The sequence below is a fragment of the Thunnus thynnus genome, chromosome 21 (genome assembly GCF_963924715.1).
Source record: "Thunnus thynnus chromosome 21, fThuThy2.1, whole genome shotgun sequence".
In the NCBI taxonomy this organism is placed as follows: Eukaryota; Metazoa; Chordata; class Actinopteri; order Scombriformes; family Scombridae; genus Thunnus; species Thunnus thynnus.
Window position 1 is genome coordinate 8,884,850 of NC_089537.1, and position 19,725 is coordinate 8,904,574.

General features: G+C 41.3%; 1 protein-coding gene across 1 annotated transcript in view; it reads left to right on the forward strand.

The window, feature by feature from the left end:
• Positions 1 to 963: 963 nt before the first annotated feature.
• The window catches only part of tmem108 (transmembrane protein 108), a 43,545-nt gene continuing 24,783 nt past the window's right edge, over positions 964 to 19,725 (forward strand). Inside the window, exon 1 of the mRNA XM_067577947.1 lies at positions 964 to 1,023. The gene's annotated coding sequence lies outside the window, so the exon portion shown is untranslated. The remainder of the gene's footprint in view (positions 1,024 to 19,725) is intronic.

The window sequence follows — 19,725 nt, forward strand, 5'->3', positions numbered from 1 at the left end:
AATACAATAAAATCAGTCAAGCCAACAATGATGTGATAAATGGATTAATAATAATAATTAAAATGATTGTGAATCTGCTGTAGATAGTTTATTCAACTAACCATTTCACAGATGTTTGTGTGAAAGCTTGTGTGTCAAAATGCTGCAGCTTTGATCTGAAACCTTCAGTTTCCACAGCAAACACATGAGAGACGAACAGAAGAGACGCTTTTGTAGCGATCAAGCTGAACAACATCGATTATCACAGGTCTCATTGCACAGTTGGCTGGTTTGTTCTGTCACTATGAACTCTTTTCAATCAACAGGTGCGCCACAGAGGTGAGCTGGCAGGTGTCCAACAGTTGAGATTCACTTGACGCTTCATTTCGTCATCACGCCCCCCCCTTCCTCTCCTGTAAGGTAACTTTAAGCTTTTCCTGTCGGGACAGTGAATTTCATCACAGAGAGCACGACTCTCCGATGAGGGAGGAAACTCTGCAGCAGTCCTCATTAAAATTCCCTGTCCGTACACTCACCACGAAAACCTCCTTTAGAGTGGGTGGCACCGACCGGCGTCCTGCGCGCCTCTTAATTGCGCACCACGCATTAACGAGCATTCACGGATCACAGTTTCCTCTCCGTGGCCGCGGATCACGCTGCCTTGAGGCGGAGAGTTGCTTCATGTCCCGCTATTTACGGCGTCAAGGTTGAGCGAGAGAGAGAGAGAGAGAGAGAGAGAGAGGGAGAAAAGGTGGGCAGCAAGAGTCCCACAGGTCCAGCATAGGGTGGCGCCCTGCGCATCTCCATCCAGCGACTGGACACACTGAGCCGGGGGGGGGGGACTCACAGTGACACTGTCCGCTCCTGCAGTCCGCTGCTGGGGCTTCTCCGGCTTGTGCTTGTAGCTCATGATTGTGACATTTCTCGGTGGGGGATTGGCAACATGTGCGCCTGTGTGGTGTGAAGTGTGACACAGCGGCTTTAAGGTTGCATTTCTCTCGGATACGCCAAGTACCCGACGTTACGGCGCACCTTGTGTAATAGGTAAGTACATGAGTTTATATCTCTACTTAAGAATAGATTCTCTCTTATGTGCCTTTGGTGTGTTTTGCCACAAGAAGAAGACCTGTATTCCAAATATTGAGCATCAGATTTGCTGAAACCCTGGTTGAAGGTTTCAAGGCAGTTATGAGCAGCAGTAACTATGACAGACATAAAGGTTCACGCATCAAATCACTGTCACTGCTGCATAACATGTCACTGCAACATTTCCTAATTCATGCATCATCAGTTCAGATCATCCTGAATGTATTGTATGATATAGGTAATGATGTCAAGACAGGAAAAAGCCATCATCACAAGTTGAGCTGCTGCTGCTGATGATCAGTTCTCTGGAAGATTCCTGGAAAAACAAGCATGAAGTCACATTTTTATTAAAAAGCAGATAATTCAGATAATCATTTTTAGTTCCTTTTGTCATTTTTGTTTGATTTTGTTGTACATAAAGGGGGATTCAACATGACATCAGCCTCAAAACACTGGTGGTCAATTAAGAAAATGTGCTCTGAAGTGTTTCAGTAGACTTTGGGTGACACTTTCTTCATGCAGAGATTAATGGTAGAGATTCCTCAGTGGCTGGCTCTAGTCCCAGTTTCTTTACAGCTGTGGTAAGCTGGTTTGCTTTCGAAAAATTAAAAGTTTCTGAAGAGAGGCGAAGCCATCAATCTTGCAAGTTGAAGATCCCCCCCCCTCCCGAGTGCCCTTCAAGTGCTTTATTTCTCCAGCAACATGGCAGCAACAAAAGCAGATAATAGGAGAAACTCTGTTAAAACGTAAGACCACCAAGAACAAACCGGCATCACCAAATAACCCCCCATTTGAGTGTGGAGCTCCAGCTTTGTTTCCGAGCGTATGGAGCACAGTTAAAGTGTGTACTGACTGAACCTGCCCTCCACTCTCTCCATTGTGTCAGGAATGTTTGGTTGCCGGCTCTCCACAGAAACCCCCCACTCCTTTGTTCAGGGGGGACAATCCTCCAGTGCCATGTGTGTGCGCAGTGGTGGTGGTTGGTGGGGGGAGAGAGGGGTCAGCGGGGGTGTTGACATCTGTAGCTGACAGCTTCCTCGGGGCGAGCTGACATGCTGTGATACCATGAATGGGTATTAGGGAACATATGAGCAAAGCACTTAACACTAATGAGGACATTTATGCTTTTTGCACGATCCTCGGGGACCAGTCGTATATCCAGTGAGATATCATGCAGTGGTCCAAGTTCTGTCATGATTTATTGAATGTAACTTGGTGCATAAAGATGATTAGCGACACATAGCTTCATCAGATTGCAGCTGATTGAACATACTTGATAAGAAAATGTCTTCAGTTTGCATTAATAGTTCCAATTCTTTAAACTGAAATGGTTTGATTGACATAGTTTGAGGTCAATCTTGCGTCAAGTAAAGTATATTTCAGTATCTACAGCTGAAACGATTAGTTGATTAATCAATTATCAGAAAGCAGCCTGACAAATATTTTCATAATTGATTATTTGTTAAGGTTTCAATCAAGCAGGGACACCCAAGAATTCTGAGTTGTGAGGATTTGTGTCATATCTCTACATTTTATAAACTGAATATCTTTGGGTTTGGACTGTTGGTCAAACAAACCTAGCTGTTTGGAGACACTGCCTTGAGCTCTGGGAACACATGATGAGTATTTTAAAGATAATCTCTGACATTTTTTTACACAATATAGTCTATTAATTGAACAAATAAAGACAACTGTGGCTGTAATTTAAGATTATTTTCTTTTAATCTGCCTTTCTTCATCATTTTTTGGTCTATAAAACAGAAAAACTGTGAAAAATGTCCATCACGATTTCCAAGAATCTAAGGTCTTCAATTTCCTTGTTTTGTCTGATCAACAGTCCAAAACCCAAAGATAGTTTACTATGATAGAAAAATAGAGAATATCAGCAAATCCTCTCATTGGAGAAGCTGCAATCAGAGATTGATTGGCGTTTTTGCTTGAAAATTGACTTAAGCGATTCATTAATTATTAAAATAGTTGCATATTTATGTTCTTACAATCGACTAATAGATTCATTGACAAATTTTTGCAGCTGTCAAAATCACAACTTTGTTCCACAGAAAGAAAAATCTTCCCAAAAAAATGCCACAAAACCTCAAGAATTCATCCCATCAGTTACCATTTGGTTTGGATGATTTCCTACATAGACCATAACTACCAATTCTTTCTGATGTCGGTCAGTATAATGAAGGGCAAAGTGTGTGTCCGTCATTTCAACACCTTCCTGTTTGGTGCGATATCTATTGTCAACATTTCGGAAGGATTTTCAGAGGGCAGCAGCAGAACAATCTACCACAGCTGCTCTCTTATCACCAAAGTCAGGAAAAGTCTACATTAACACTGAAAAACACCCGGAAAATATCAGCTTTCCCATTCAGAGTCGGACCTCCCTTAAACAAACTTGTCGGGGGAAGTTCCAGGAAAAAGGGAAAATCTGGTTTCTGACTCTTGCAGCAGAAAGTCCGAGCTGATGGGAAAGTGTTGGGGAATGTCGCTACGACAGTGCACCCGGGTTTTAATACTTGTGAGTAAGTGTTCCTCATGACTGGTAGAGAGTGGTACACCATGAGGTGGAATGCAGCCCCCATGGGCCCCTCATGCTACACAGTATGTGTTCAGGATGGACTTCGCACCTTCCTCCACTTTGATAAAACAGCAAACGGCCAAAACAGGATTTCACCTAAGCAAAGGGAGGAAAGCCAGCGCCGCTTCTCTTCCTGTGTTTTCTAAATGCCACGCAGTATTAACGAAGGCACTCAGCTGCTTTCGAAATGACTTTCATTTAAGCTGAGAGGGGCTCATACACAGGATCCACGGGGGAAGGTGCCGTGCTGAAAAGCGAGCGAAAGCTGCTCTATTCAACCAAGAAGAAAAATAAATTTTTCCCCCTCAGTCACTTATGATCCTATCAGCTAAAGAGCGTTCCCATAAGACCAGAAGGAGCCTCAGCTAGTCGTGCAGAACCTCTTGGCTTTAATAAAGAGAGAAAACCTCTCTCTTTGGAGGTGTTGACATTTGAAAAGCCATTATACTATATACAGTAGTATCAGAGCAGGCTCTGTTTGCTTGTTGGGGGGTATCAGAGTGAATAATATACCATGTGGTGCCTCAGGTAAACAAAAGACTTGAGTTCTTGGCAGTAGCAGTGACTCCACCTGCCCCGACCAAGCAGAGGACACAGGAAAAGCAGACAGAAGATGGAAGAGGGGGCGCTGGTAATGAATAACTGACCATTATGATGATTACAGGGGGCGATGGGCACGGGGAGATAAGAGTGTGGTGACCGTCCGAGCATAAGGACAACGTGTTTACAAGGGGAATTCCTCGCATTCCTTAGCTGCAGTCATGCCACTCCAATCTGCACCTCCACCCACTGATGGTCACCCTCTGTGCCAAGAGGGACCCAAGGGGCTAAAGGGCCCAATAAGTTCCTTCTCAGCAGAAACCCGCTGTGATTGTTACGTAAGGCGATTTTTGAGTGCTGCTTTAGAGGTTTTAGAGTATTTCGAGTTAATAGTATTTTTGAGTTAATACAGCGAGCTGAAGAATATGTGCAGTCGTTCCCTCGGGTGTTAAAATCACTCACACAAAGGTCTGTTTTTAGCTTTGAATGGAGAAAAAGGAGATTTTCGGTTAAAGCTGAAATCTGTAGGATTCCACACATTCAAGATGCAGAAAAATAATGGAGCTTTTAGCATAGTTTCACTTTGATGTTGTTGGTATCCAGTAAAAATGCCATAAGTGAACTCAGGCAATGTGATCACAAATTCATTATTTACTTAAGGTATAAAATTAGATTGGTGTTATGTGATGAAGAGGTGCAATGTGGCAAAAGTGATGAACATTTCTTGATGGTCGTGTATGTTGAGCAATCCCAACCTCGGCAAAATGTGTTGTTTTTAGCTACGTTAGCAGCATGACTCAAGGGATGCTAATATCAGCTGGCTGGTCTGAAATATCTTGACAACAATGAAGTTTCGTACCTGCATTCATGGTCCCCAGAGGATGAATCCTAATAACTTTAGTGATCCTCTGACTTTTCCTTTAGCATCACCATGAGGTTGACATTTGTGGTTTTGAGAGAACTGTTTGATGGATTGTAATAACGTTTGTAAGTTTTCATTTAGCACCATCTTCCTGTTTAAAATTTAAATCTATCTAATACTTTGGTTTATGTCAGCTAGCATGACTGACTCCACTGTTGTTTGTGATTAACCACGCTCCACCACCATACTTGTAAAATAAAGATTTATTCAGAAGAGAACTGTATGTATTTCAGATCTAAATTAAACAAAGGGCTGCTTTGTGGTCAAATATTAAACCTGCTTATGTCAGACTACAGGATGTTCCCTCAGTGCTACACCAGTAAGTCCCAATGGATTTTCCAGTGTTTAAAGGGTTACAAAGCTCACACACAAGTCTATAAAGGTCTGTAAAGTAAGACAGAAAAGCTAGAGAATACATGTAATAGTCTCTTGCAGTAATATTTTAGAATCAGGCAATAAATCAACCAAGGTAAATGTTTTTTTAAAGGTTTTTTGTTATAAGGCTCTGAAGTGCAAAGGCTTAAAAACATTTCTGGTACGCGTTTGTACAAGAAAGTCATATGGCTGGGCTTAACTCTAGTCTTTATCCCCACAGTCTATAAAACAGTTTTCAGCTTTTTTTTTTTTCACAGGCAAGACTTTTCAGCTTGACTCAACTCTCTGAGAAGTGTTTGTATTGTTAAAATCTGAGAGCCCCTTTATTCCTGTTGTCTTGACACATGAAAAAATGTTTATTATGGGCTTTTTTTTAAATTTTAGGTATCAGATTTGTCATATATTTTGTGGCGGGAGAGGTGTGTAATATCCACGTGTGAAAAGTGAAACACAGGGATAGATGAGGTCCCCTCTGTGGGCGACTTCAGGACACAGAGGGTTCGTGTTTTAGGATCAATCAGCACATTTTTTTTTTAATGCAGCGCAGATGACTGGGTCTAATAGGATTATGAGAAGGCCTGGTGGTTGGAGAAGAAGTCCCGGGGGCCACACGTTACCCCTGCAAACCCCGCCTGGCCCAGAAGGTCATGTGATGGAGGGGGACAATACTAGCAGGTGTCAGCCTGATGATTACAGGGTCTGAGGCTGGGCTCACCTATGAGGATTACTCAGACCTTCTAATGGATAGCAGGTTGTGACCCCGGCTAACAAGGAAGCAAATTGCCAGCCTTTCACCCAGCAAAGTGCTTTCTATCAAGTAAGAATAAAAGAGAGAGCTTCTAGTCTTTGGTTTCCTTGGCAACTTCTTCAATCTGGATATTTGTTATATCAGCACTGAACTTCTTGCAACACCAAAAGCATAAAGATCCTCACATTTTTTATTTGTGAATACTTATACAGTAAATTGTATTTATAGTTGGTGTCCTTTTGTTTTTATCTATTTTGGAAGCCTTTGAACATGTAATCAGTTAACATCAAACTTTGTCTACTGGCCAGACTCATCTGATAGAGGCTGCAGATTAAAGTGGTGCCATATGCTGGAGGACTGAGGAGTACCCCCCTCCCCACCCCCCCCCTCCCCATGGTAGAGCTTATTATTGGGCTCCCACGTCACTGTCAGCAGCTAATTGTTGTGGGGGATTGAGGTGATGGGAACAACCCCCCCTATATTATCTTAAATGCTTTGTCATCTTTACTTTACCCTTCCTGCTCCATATATCAAAGCTTAATTCTCAAAAATACAGAAACACACAATCTCTTTGTGACTTATAGTGCTGCAACTGATGATTGTTTTCATTTTTGTGGTCTATAAAATGTCCAAAAATGGTGAAAAATGATGATCACTTTGTCCCGATCAACAGTCTACAACCCAAAGATATTCAGTTTACTGTCATAAAGGACCAAAAAGTCCTTTTATGACAGTAAGTATTCACATTTGAGAAGCTAGACTCAGAGGATTTTATTCTTAAAAAAAACAGCCACTCAATGATTTATTAATTTTCAAAATTGTTGGATTTAATATAATAGTTGGCAAATAATGGAGTAATTGTTGCAGCTCTAATGACCCATCCTTGTTCAAGCTGTTTGAGTCCAAGTTGAGGCAGCCTGACTGCCAGGAAAGGAACTCTGGAGCTGTTGATTTTACAAAACCATTGTTTTCTCTCTGTGCCCTGCCCATGCCGCATATGGCTCATTTCATGGCTGCTGGAGAGTCTGATTGATGGGCTAAAGAGCAGCAGGACTGATGTTCCTCATGTGCAGTGTTTGGGGAGGTGTGAGCCAAGTCCCCAGCGAGGTCACATGAGGCAAAAGGAAATATATTGTGGATAGAAGAAGGAGGCAGGAGAAGTGTGCTTTGTGCCAAAATGCTCTTCATGCCAAAAGCACAGGAAAGGTGGTTTTCTTAGTTACATGACGGGTAGCGTGCAAGCCAGAGTAGCGATACAGTTTCTGGTGTTTTCCCTCCCGTAGGTGTCATGGGAGCTGATATTTCATTGTAATCATTGCAATAACCACCTCTGGGAGAGTTCCTCAAATATGAAACTATCGGCGCTTGTCACCCCCAATTAGAGAGCTGTTTATACGGTTTTGCTCCCATTCTCTCTCTCTCTCTTTCGTCCAAGAGATTCCTGGCCCCAGGGGTGCTGGAAAGCTGTCTAGTAATCTGAGACAGCATTAATACTGAATAAGACGGAGCAAGGCGTCGGCCACACAAATTAATTTCCATACACAGAGTGTAGATTAATATTAATTTTAAAAAAAAACTGCAAAATGATAGAGTGGGATTTTGCCTGGTATTTGTGTGTGAGTGTGTTTGTGGTGCTGGTAGAGGTGGAAGCGATGGTGGTTTGTGGCAGCTACATCACCATGGAGACAGTGGCATAATCGAAGGCGTGTAGGGAGGACGCTGATGCTGGAGTGAGTACAGCATTGGCAGCAGAGAGGAATGACATGGAGACAACAAAAGCTGAGTGGTCAGCAAATGAGCAGACTTATGGCTTTGTGTCAAACACGGGACTCTTATTTAAGGTGTCCTTCACCATTATGTGGAGTCGCCCCTATATAAGATCCATGCTCACACCCAGATTATCTCATATGTACTGAGAATGGCACTGCTGTGAACAACAGCCAAATGAAACTGCTGCTGAAGCTGCTGGAATCACTCCCCCCCCCCTCCTCCTCCCTGAAGAGGAAAGTGTCCTTTGGGGAGAAGAGATGACTTGACGTTTTGGGTTTATCAGAAGCTGCAAAGAAATTGGACAAACTGGTCGCTGCGCAGGCTGTTTGTGCTGTAAAATCACTGCAGCTCACAATGGTATACGATATGTCAAACATGCTGTAGTAACTGCAATGATTTTTTTTGTACCCCCTCTCAACACTGTAATGAGAGTTGATGCATCTGCTGTTGAAGTTATTCCAAATCTTTCTTGTTTCCTTATACACACACAGGATCACACCAGTGTGTTTGCAAGTTTTACCTACTGAAAGTATTATTCCTTAACATACAGTATCTGTCCTGGTTGATTCGGTGTAACTGGTGCTAACGGCTAGTGCATTTTAATAATATATACCTCAGAGTTTCTTAAAGTCTCTCTCCAGACAGAAATGTGTTTTTCTTCTTGTGCCTTCAGTTGTATTGTTTTAGCTTCGCTGTGCAGAATGATGTACAGTACGTGCAGAGTTTGACACTAGAAAGCTGTTTTCATGTTTATCTGCTGAAGTTTGAAAGTTTCTCTGTGCTCACAAACAATCTGAGTTAAAGGTTTGTAACTATGAGCATGATTTGTTACATCACAGCTAGTTTAGACCAATCAAGGGCGGTATACAACTTGCATAAGTGTGATGTTGAAACTTGAAGCCTCCAGCACGCACACACACTGAGAATGGACTTTTCAGTGAAGTAGGAGACATCTTGATTCATCTTGAAATGAAACATATTTGTATATTCATAGATACTGGATTTTTCAATGAGGGAGAAGGAGGAGATGTCTTTTTAAGGATTTTTTTGCAGAGAAAACATGTCAGACATAATTGACTATTCAAAGCAGATGATTTGTATATGTCCGAAAACATGTCTGGAGGACTGACATGTATCAATACTGGGAGTATCAAACATGCCTTGAGCAGCTACTCTGTCAGAAATGCAACAGAAGAAGAGCAAAAAAGAGGGCAGCAACACAAACCATGGGCATGGAGAGAATTCATTGCGTTGCGCTATTTATCAAAGAAGACAAGAAGTCAATAAAGTCATTTGCCATGGTAATAACAAGCTTATGATCAAAAATGTCATCACTTCCAGGGCGCGCACACTGTGACTTACTTGTGCTCGGGTATACAATTTGGATCCCGCACGTAAATAGTACAGAATACAGAACTGCATTTCTATATAGAACACAAATACATTTAATAGCTACAATAAATAAATAAATAATATAAAAAGTGGGTTTGATGTATGCTTGATGTTTTGCTGACCATTTTTGAATGCACCATTAGCTTTAATTCATTTTTGTATAGTATGAAAATCTTGCTTGAGTGGTCAAATCCATCAGATTATACATTATCAATGTTACATTATAGTTGTATACAGTTTAAGCTCAGATTGACTGAAAAGGTCTGCAGTGTGTGTTACAGACAATCCTATAAGCACAACCACTTCATGCAGTGATTAACCAAGTTTGTTTTTTTTCATTCTTCACACAACAACTTCTGTCGCTTTTCATGTGTACAAATGAGTGCAACATCTTTGAGGGTCCAAAACTGTGTTCTGTCATCCTCAATTGTACAGTGGAGGATTGAAATTCTTGGAAATAGATCAGAAGGAAATGAGATGCAGCCAGGAGGAGGCTGTGACTGCCTTTGAGAGCAGCCATTTGGAATAGCTTTAAACACTTCTGCCTTTAGACATCATGTCGTAGGACCTCGTTCATTCGAAGCATACTGAACCCTTAAAGGATTTGTAGTAACTGAGCTAAAACAGGCTTTAAGTTGTGTGGTACAGAAGTCATCTCCTGCAGAAACTGTCACCACAGCCGATCTTAAAATAATGTCAGTGAGGTTTGGCCGGCGTCTCTGCTTTCCCCTGGGAACACTTCCCATTCTTCACTCCTCCACTAATAATAGATCTCGCTGCTCATCCCGTCACATTGTCCCATGCCCAGCATCACACAGAGGAGAGAAGCAGCGGAGTGATGGAGGGAGAGACACCTGCAAATTCTCTCCCAGCCAGCTCTGTCTCCCCGCGGGGCCAAGCATTTGACATTTAACTACGATAGCCGTAAACAGGCCACTGGAATGCCATTGACATTCATTTTGTCTGGCACAGTTTTTTTCTGGGTGGGTTTTGTCTCTTTGCAATTCTGCTCAGTGACAGTTTAAACCCAGGGCCTGGATACTCTGTGACAATGAAGCTCGAGGAAGCTTTCTCTAGTCACAAGTTAAGTGTGAAAAAGGTGTTAGCAGCAGAGGTTTAGTCGAAGAAACAGCTAGTTGATTTACAGACAACTATCTTGATAATCAATGGATTTTTTAGGTCTTGGAAGACCTGCTCATTTCAGCCCCTCAAATGTGAAGATTTGCTACTTTTCTGTGTTTTCTATAATAAAATATCTTTGGATTTTTTGAGTGTCAGGTGGACAAAAAAAGCAATTTTATGCAAAAGATGTAATCTTGGGAAATTTGTGATGAGCATTTTTCACAATATTCCACCATTTTATAGACTAAACCTAATCGATTATTCTATAAAATAAGCAACAAAATAATCTATAATGGAAATCACTCGCATATAGCACACATTTTTTTATTATTATTATTAACATTATTGACAAATGACAAAGAAAACCAATGGGCCAATAAGTAAGAAGATGCATTATTCTCCCACTTTTCTTTTTTCTTTTTTTACCAAAACCAAACTAGTTGAAACTAAGTTTACTAGTGTAGCGATTATGTCTAAAAGAAAATATATGTCATTGCCAAATCTTCTTTTTCTCTACATGGATATGATGAACTTTTTCAACCGCACATAGTCAGGTCAACAGTTTTGGTCATTGTCATGTCAGAGCAAAAGAAGAAGACACAGCACTTGCAAAGAATTTATGGAAAATGAGCGTAATGTTTTTACATTGGAATAGTAGAAATAATCAGTCTAAGATACATACTGGTGACATATTAATGTAAAACATGAATAAATGTGCTGTTAGTTCCAAATGTGGGAATATCTAGAAGAAAAGCATTCATCCAACACCTTATGAAGATGTTTTTTTTTCCCTTTCCTGTCCATCTTTATTTATTTTTCCCCTAATGAGTGAAGACCAAGATTTATTGGAATCCCATTGACTTCTCTGATGAAATAGTAATCAGTTTTTTTTTTTACCAGTTTGAAGTAAGAACAAAAGGGCTTGTATCATCTGTATTTTATGACTTCATCACGGTTTGGAGCTTACCAAACAAATCACCCACAAGCTCAGCTGTTCTTCTGAGCTTCATCTCCAGCCTACCGTTGAACCACCACTTCATCCATAATATTAAACGCTGCTGACTCTCATGTGTGTGTTACAGATCTCATCTAAACCATGCTGAGTCTGGCTTGTTCCTCTGCTGTTTACCTATTCATTAATTCACCCATGAGCGATGGGACGAACAAACAAAAGCGCTCACACACACACATTCTCCAAGACGCTGCCAGCGGGCGTCCCGGGCTAGCGTTGGTAATTAATGTTCTTAGCGGTTGCACTGATTGCTTCATTATTTCTGCCATAGGCATCTGTAAGGGATATTTGATGGATGTTGCATATCTGACAGTAATCCATGCTAAAGCTCCTTATATGAACATCAATCTCTTTAAACTTTAAGGCTACCTCACGCCTATAGAAACAATGTTATTTACTAAACACAGGCTGATCCTCTTGCATCAGACTTACTCAATGCAACATCAAAGCTCAATGCAAGTAACCACCACTGCTTAGTTACTCAACATGAGGGCATTAGTCCTGTTATGCTCCTGTTCAGGAGTGTTTCTAAATGTACATCAGCAGGGATCAGATTCATAGAAAGACTTCAAAAATGATTTGGAATAATTGGCTTGTTTTGATCACAGTGGTTTAGTCTGATGCTTTGAGCAGGACAGTGATGTTCAAATGCATGATCCAGTTTCAGACACAGATTATTTTTGTATGCTACAAGCTATTAGTGGCTGTTTCTCAGTCTTCCAGTCATGTGTTTAATCGATATCTTTTAAAACTCAAATTGTTTCCAAGATGGTAAACTTTTTTCTTTCAATGTTTCAAGAACAAAGTAGACATCGTAGATAGCTCGCTGCTCTAAAATTCAGCGCCAAAATGATTAGTCAACTTATCTTTTTTATCAATTTGTCAGAAAACTAATAGAAAACAGTTTTGTGAATATGTTTGGGTATTAGACTGTCTTTCAGACAAAACAAGGGCAAATTGTGCTCAAAATGATGTGTCCATTTCTCAGTTTTCTGAATGAATGATCAATTTATCATAAAAATAATAACCATGAAAACAATTCTTAAACAGACACACCAAACACTGTCTCTAGAGAGGGCCATTCGTGAGTTTCGCAGCCACTGTGGGTTTCCCTGCATGCTTAGAAGGGGAGTGGGAGGGGGAGGGGGTATGTTGCAATCTGCAATGTCACTTGTGCACTTGGAGATATTTCTTTACAAATAGTGCTTGTCTGCTTGATACTTTGTTCTATTCACCTAGCTCCTCTAATGGGTATGTTTGAAATAAACTAGCTCGCATAATGTGTCATCCGACCGCGTTTGAAGGCAAATGTGTTTGTAGCTGCTCCAAACAGCCACACTCAAGGCATAGAAAAAAGCCTGCTCTCATATAGAAGTCTCTCCTCAAAGGTATTCATGGTGTTGTACTCGTTTGTCTTTTGAGGAGTGAGGAATAAAGAAGAGAGCTTGAGTGAGTAGTTCACACACCTGACTGATCGCTGCGTGAAGTGTTCGTGAATGTCCGATTGTTGGTTTCAGAAAGTGACAAAAATTATCGGACACGGCCCTCTCAGTTCTGATGTTGGAAAGCTGTGGGTGAGGGTAGTTTCAGATGCTTTTCAGTGATCTGACAAGCACATCCTTTGAAGTATAATGACTCCTTTAATATGGATTCATAAGATTGTTCAAATCCTGCCACTTCTAATACATCCAATTTGTGATTTGCTTCTTTCCTGATAACAGTACATGCACCACAGGGTGCTGTCTGCTCCGTGATATTAATCCAAATAATGTGTCACATCTCTGCCCCTCCAACACCTCCTCCACTGTAACTGGACTCCCACTGGACTGACCGCAGTGGGATCTCACTTTAAAATGTCAACCCTGTCAGGTCCCCACGCTGTCATATCTTCTGTCATCTCCAGGTAAACATCAGTTTCGGAGCCACAGGGAGCGCCGGCTCAAGTCATTACAGCTGCGGCTGCCGCCTCTCCCTTTCCATCAAGTTTTACACTTCCAGCTCCAAAATAATACCAATTCTGTAATCATTGCTCTCTCCTGTGGTGGCTGAAGAAGAAAGGTCACCCCTGTCTGGATGGGAGACTCCAGGTTCCATCACTCTGAAACTGGAGCACCTCTAGAGTGTGCCAATCACACACATTTTTTGGATGTGTGTATATTGCAACACATGCAATTTAGTCTTGCTGTAATTGGCTTATTAGGCCTTTAGTCTGTTTGGAGAATTGAGTAGTCGTGCTGTTCATCCATGAGTAAATTCTCCAGTTTCAGGCCAGTTGTCCTTGTCATGTTTTTGTAGAGTGCATCTGCCTTCGTCTGTCAGCTTGAATCACATGGAGAAGGCCTAATTGATGCGATGTGTGTGTACGTTCACATACAGCCAGCCAGACACACTCTCAGGACTAGCAGCTCTTGGAGTTAATCCGTCTCGCTAATAGTGGGGGATGGAGCAGAGGGGAGGGAGGGGGGGGGGCGGGAGGAGTAGAGAAGAGAACAATACAACATCTCTCTCTCCGTCTCTCTTGCTCTCTTGCTCCGGACACGTGGTTGTCCCCGGCGGGAAATCTCTGGACCTTGGACGTTCTCTACGGATATTTGCTCTTCGTGTTCACTTGTCCCAGCTGGCTCTCAGCGGTCCCTGCTGCACCGCTCAAGGAAACGAGGTACAATACACTCCCCCCACTCCAAAAAACATCCTTCCCCACTGCCTTTCGTTCCTGCCATTGTCACCAGACAAGGGGCTGCGTCAGGAGGTAAAATTAGGGATGTGTGTAGAGTAAGGAACTTCCTGAAGTCTTCGTTCATGCCTGCTGAGGGGTGTGCTCGACTGTTTCTGTAGAACGTATGTTTGCAGGTCCACGAAGGGAGGAAGGAAGTGTAGAGACACAGTGGAAAGAATAGCAATGCAAATTCTTGTGTACAGCACAGGATCTATGTCTACCTCATAGACATTCCTGTATGTGTCAAAGGGCCTTGTTTCCTGTCCAGCACCGGACATAGTTCTTGTGTGGTTCATAGATACTCTCAGTGAGATTACCACATCATATATCTACAGGAAAGAGTAAATTCCACTGCCTGTTTTCACAGTTTGTTCTTGAAATCCATAGTACAGTATTGTTCTGGAACAAGAGGATTTCCTAAGTTACTTATTTCCTTTTATGGTTACCTCAATCTCCTTAGCTTATTTAGTTGCATTCAAGTCTCAGTTATTGCAACATTTTTGGGTTGTGACCCTTTAGAGCCCAGCAGTGTTGACTTACATGATGTTTCCTTCTCATACTGTTTCATTTGGAATGTTTTTAGAGCATGACCCAAGTCTGACCGGGTCCTGTACCAGTAGGGTCTCATTTTACTGCAGCGGGTCTCTGCTCTGTATGTCAATATATCCAATACACAAGTGACTCTGAATGGACCTGAGCATATGCTGTATCAGCTCTGTGTTTTGAGGCGAGAGGGAGAATATAAAGGATTTACTTTTGATTTCGATTCACAGGTATTAAATAAGTTTGAAGATGTCTTCTGTCTGTATCACCCAGTTGGCTACAGAGAGATTTATTGTTGGTACAGGAGGTGGAAATCAGACTTTCAACTGTTTATATAAATTTGTCTTCTCTACCTCTACTCCACACACTAGCATCAGCAATAAAGCTAGTAAACTGACTTGAGGATTATTTGGCAATTACTTTTATAATAATATAAAGCTCAATTAGAGAGATCCAATTTTTGCAGCAGAATGTATTTTTTCCCACAAACAAACCTTCTAATTTATCTAATAACTGCAAGTGAGGTATCCTCAGGTTGGGAACCACTGCACTAGTCTCTGAAATTTTACACAACATCAGTAATCATGATCATCAAACCACTCTGACACAACTGCCCAGGGTTTGTTTTTGCCTTCATCCCCTCAGCATGTTGAAATAAGTACATTGTCCCACCCTATTACATCTGTTATGTTGACTTGAAGGGATTAAACATGTTTATGGTATTATGTCCTCTATGTTGGTGGCAACCCTGGGCGTCTTATTTTACATGAAGTAAAACCTAGAAGAGGCGGGCTGGGCTCATGCCCACAGAGTACAACCCTTGGTTTGTCATCTTGCACTACTACATTTTTAATCTCTAGCCCTCAAGGCAAATAAAATTGCTTTCATGTTAATGCACAATACTTTGTTAGACGACATGAATCATTTAGACATGCAACTCGACTGCAAACGGTGTCCTCCTTTCGTATGCGAACTCGCTCTTAATATCCATCTTTTCATGAGAGCTTGTCTGGTTTTGAGGGCAGCTCACTTAACCTTGTTGATCCTCCGTCGATGTTCGAGCGCACTAACTCTCCTCCCCCCAGAAACAGCGTTACACAGGGGTCTCCTAGAGGGAAACACTTTGACAAATGGTCCTTCTCAGTTAGTCGTGCTGCAGCAATACTAATAGTGCTTCTAAAGTTTTGACTCAGTATTTCAAAGCTTGTGTTCTTGCTCTCCGTCACTGGACTTCTTTAACAATTCACCTGCTTGGTATAAGAGGGTAAGGTGCGAGGCCTTGTGCTAATTGTGATGCCTGCTGGGATTGCTGCACGATGGATGGTGGCTGACAGCACCCTTGGTGTTGCTGTGCTACTGCTGTGTCATGCTATTTTGCTGTGGTGTTGGCTTGTCTGTTTGTCTCAATTTAAAATCTCTGCAGAAGTGTCTGATTTTATTGAATACCTGGAGCTAAAAATACCTTGTTCCTCACCAATAGGAGCAAAGAACATTGAACAGTGAGATGTGATTGGAGGAGATGTCCCATGGAGGTTGCTAACCTTTTTCCAAACCTTGAATATAGAAAATGAATCTAAAACAGGAAACTAAAGCACATTAATACATCAATCAATTTTTAAAGTGAGAGTCTTTGCTTGCTGATAATTTTGAATGACACATTCTTCATCCAGATATTGTTTCACATGATCAATGTGCAGATTTCTTCCTCTATGTAGCTGGTCGAAGTGGAAAGATGGGAATAAACAATCTTCTGTCTTGTCAATCTTTCTCTCAATTATGCATTTGTTTGCAACTGTTTTACATCTGCTGTCAGGTTTCATTCCCTGCTGAAATTATTCAGAGCTCTGACTATAATTTGAGAATAATTTGTTCAAAATAAGGAAAACGTCCAGTGTCCTTTTCTGTCACCTCCTTTTGAAACATCCACAGAGATATTTCCCCTGGTGCACTTTGAGTAAATGTCATATAAATGCTCCATTTGGATGTTGGACCAAAATCAACAAAATTAGTGATTCAGCCTTTTCGAGATAAAAAAAAAAGAAAAGAAAAGAAGTGTAGCTGGACTCATGCTGAGATTCTGAAAAGTTCTGCATCTCCAGCTGAGTCATTCTATTTCTGCTGGTGGTTATATTCTGAAAGTGTGTCAGCTCGCACCGAAGGGCAGCTTGGCCACCAGCAGGTCGGCCATCACCTTTACTGGCAGACAGCGAGGTGTGACAGGTGTTTCGACCTGCTGCAGACGGGCTGTCAGATGGAGGCTACCCACGTCACCGGCTTTACAGGAAATCTGATGTAGCGCTAACCTCCTCCACTCTTGTACACAGTAACATATATCTGCCAATCCAAAGTTTTTTGTAAATCATACATTTTTTCTTTGGTTATAGCAATCCACTCCTTATAAATAATACCCTAAAATTAGACAATAAGAAGGAATATTTATAAGTGTCACTGTTTGACCTTTCTCATAACATAATGCTTTGAAATACTTGCAAAAATGCTGTCTGGGCTGAATGTAGGAGGGAGGAGGAGCAGAGCAGATGTGTCTGCAGATACAGTTTCTGTCCATTTGATGTCAGAGTAGCTTTCCTGGGCTGTTCAGGGTTCAGCAGGGGTTCACAGGAAAGTGGTGATCTTATATTGACACTGACTCTGCTGTGTTGTTGTCAATATACTGTAGGTCTGCAAAATCTTTATCAGTCTTTCCTGTCCTCAACTACAGCTGAAGTTTTGACAATTTCTCTGTTAAAAACATCTTCAGTAACAACACTAGCTTTCCTTTTTTCTTTGATGAGCTGACATTTTCATGATGACATCTTTGAGTGCTCTATAAATTATAATTGTACCTTATATCTTCCTCTCACAGTGTTTTAAGGTTGTTCACACTCGATAAATGCCAAACGAAAGCATATTTTTTAAAATGCCAGAATGTATATAGACATCACTCCATTTTTGAGTGTGTTCTTGATGCTGTTAACATATGATTTAAGTGAAAAGGAGGTGCTTCTCAAACATGGAGAAAGTGTCAGATAGTGGTGTTCTGTTGGTGTAAAACTCATTAATACGCGGAAGTCCATTTTTTTCTTGTTTTTTGTGTTGTTTTCAAATATGAAATTGGTGATACTGATCTGAGGTCACAGCTTCATTATCACTTGCCAAGCATAATTTCCTGTGAGTGCAAAACAGCACAGCACAATCGGTTTCTCATATGTTGACTGCCAAAGTGTCTGTGTATGCACTCTTAAGATGTGCACACCCTTAGCCATAATAAGTCCTAATAAAGTTTTCCTGTTTACTGTTTGGTTGAAAGTATTATTTCTCAACATTAAGCAAAAATCCCATCTGCCAGCTTCCGGGCAGCTTAAAAAGCCCTCTTTGGTTCAAGTGGCTCAGAGCATGTAGACCAAGCCTGAAGTAAGATAAGAAAATGGAGAGAGGAAGATACTTACTTACTAGGATGAAAGCATGGCATGACATAAAAGAAGTGTGGAGCAAAGGGAGCTGGGAAATGAAGGAGAATAAAGGCCCTGCAGCTCTGGGCTTTACTACAACATCAAGCCCTGTGTTAGAACCGCTGCTGGAGATCACTTCACAGAGCAGTAGCAGCCTCTTCCTCTGACATCTCCCAGCTTCAGGGAGTTCGACAGACGTGCACTTATGCAAAGTTACTCTATCATCCCCGGCTTGCCAAGGATCCATGCCTGGAGAGCACAAAGCAAAGTTATCACCTACCAGACACTCAACAAACCAGTTGTCTTAGCCTCTGGGACGCTAAATCAAGAGCTGCAGTCAAAATTAGCTGTGTCTATATCAATTATAAAAATAGTCTTTCCAAATGTAAAAATAATACTTTAGAAGTCAAAGAAAGGTAGACGACTCTACGGAGGTGTACCTATCCAGCGGTGATAAAATCTTTGATTGATGAAGTCAAATACTTCATCAAACCCAGCCTCTTTTCCTGGTGTAAATTTAGATCTTTGACAGCCATTACGTGGAGGATTATGTGCTTGTTATCCGTTACTGTGGCCTCATTCAGCGGCGCCGGTCCGATAATCAATGTGGCCTCGCCGGAGCTGCAGACTTTACATATCAATCTGTCTGTTGGCCGCCGCACTGTGAGATGTAACAGTCTGGAGAACCGGCTGTAAGGCAGAAGCCAGGGATGAAGCTTTGATCAAATCTTTTTCCCCGGGTGTTTTAGATCTGAAGGAGAAAACAAAGGGAAAGAAAGTTCTGCTTTCATTTTAGAAAACAGATTTTTAGCTGCGGAAAGTAACTTAGCTCAGTATGCAATCTAATTATTCATTTATTCTCAAGGCTCGTTGATCAGACACCTTGTAAAAGATTGTTTTTTTTACATTTTTCATCCTACCTTTTGACCTTTTCTGTCTCCCATCTTGTCATCTTTTTGGTGAACAAAACATTAAGCAGTGCTGTGTTATCACCTCATTTCACTTCATTCTTGCAGAATCACACAGAGAAAAAGGAAAACATGGACAAATTAAACAACTTTTACATTGTCTTTTTATAAAAAATGTTTATTTTTTATGTAATTTTCCATTTATATGAGCTTCATCAGTCAAATAATTCCTTGTGTGACCCAATATTAATAACCAAGGAGGTGTGTTAGGATTGAAATACAATACACTATCATTTCCAATGGGCATATACTCTAATTTTGCTGTAACATAACCATTGCAGAGTTGGGAAGCATTAAAACATGTTTCAGTGAGTGTCAGGATTGTGTTCAGACTGATTCACCTAAAACCAAATAACCCTGGCGAGTGTCATTGTGCATTCGGGAAGTGTGGTGAATTTAACTGTCATCCTTAAGCCCTTTCCACCTATTTTGCAGCGTTGTTATTTTTTGATTGTCTTACCGGTTGTGACAAGCGTAGCCAGGACGTGACACGCTGTAGTTTCACGTTACTCTTCATCA